Below are 1152 nucleotides of genomic sequence, written 5' to 3'. Positions count from 1 at the left end.
AGAAAGCCTCTGCCCTGCTCTAGGCCCCAGTGACCGCCAACCAGGGTGACCATGGCCGGTCTCAGCGGCCCCCGCCCTCATCACATCCTCCCAGCACACTCAGTCCGTGTCTTCACGTGTGTGTAGCCTTGAGACAGGCCCCATGCGGAGTTACACACGCCAGGCCTGGGGGGCCAGGAGGTGGGCCGGGGGCTGGGCCCAGGGCTCCCGGGGGGTCCCCAGTTTCCTGTCTGATACCGGTTTGTCTCTTCTGCAGGTTTGGCTCAGAAGAAGGCGGCCCCAACAGAGGTGAGTGTCTGGAGGGGACGAAGGGCCTGGGGTCCCCACCCTGACTGCTTCCTCCCTACCCGCGGAGAAGCTGTGTGGCCTGAGGCAGCTCACCGCACCTTTCTGGGCCCCAGATGCCATCCAGTGTCCACAGGCAGGATGAACATGAGGTCTGTGCCAGCCGCGTCTTGAGAGGTCAGGGTGAAATTCTGTGATGGAGGAGGGGGCCCCGCATCTGAGGGGCCGCGCCCCCAGTGGCAGGGGTGCCTGGTCAGGGCTGCAGGGGCAGGAAGGGCTTCTCTGGGTTCCAGGCCACGTGGAGCCAGGACTCTGGGGGGTGGGCGGTGGGGAGAGAGCAGCTCTCACAGGGGCACTGGGGGCAGGAATGGAAGACCCAGCTGGAGGGTCAGATGCTGCCCAGAGGGCGATGCCCGAGGCTACCAACTCCACCCATACCATCGGTGTCTGTGAGCCACACAGGTGTAGTGCACAGGCTGTGTGCAGCCTACGTGTGCGTGTTTGTGTGCGTGTGCGCATTTGCCTGTGTGCATTTGCCTGTGTGCACGTGTGTTTGCTGGTGTGCATGTTTGCCTGTGTGTGCGTGTGTTTGCCAGTGTGCATGTTTGCTTGTGTGCGCGTGTGCACGTGTGTTTGCCTGTGTGCACGTGTGTTTACCTGTGTGCGTGTTTGCCTGTGTGCATGTTTGCCTGTGTGCGCATGTGCACGTGTGTTTGTGTGCATGTTTGCCTGTGTGTGTGTGTGCACGTTTGTGTGCATGTTTGCCTGTGTGCGCGTGTGCACGTGTTTGCCTGTGTGTGCGTGTGCACGTGTGTTTGCCTGTGTGCATGTTTGCCTGTGTGCGCGTGTGCACGTGTGTTTGTGTGC

The 1152-nt window shown here is 61.6% G+C and overlaps 1 protein-coding gene across 1 annotated transcript in view; it reads left to right on the top strand.

Moving 5' to 3' along the window:
* The first annotated feature begins 256 nt into the window (after positions 1-256).
* PIP5K1C (phosphatidylinositol-4-phosphate 5-kinase, type I, gamma) overlaps positions 257-1152 on the top strand; it is a 34113-nt gene continuing 33217 nt past the window's right edge. The window contains exon 1 of the mRNA XM_011967455.1: positions 257-288. The gene's annotated coding sequence lies outside the window, so the exon portion shown is untranslated. The remainder of the gene's footprint in view (positions 289-1152) is intronic.

This window comes from Mandrillus leucophaeus, unplaced genomic scaffold, assembly GCF_000951045.1.
Source record: "Mandrillus leucophaeus isolate KB7577 unplaced genomic scaffold, Mleu.le_1.0 Scaffold8, whole genome shotgun sequence".
Taxonomy (NCBI): Eukaryota; Metazoa; Chordata; class Mammalia; order Primates; family Cercopithecidae; genus Mandrillus; species Mandrillus leucophaeus.
The sequence above is the reverse complement of the archived record's forward strand: the minus strand, read 5'-3'. Positions and strand labels throughout refer to the sequence as shown.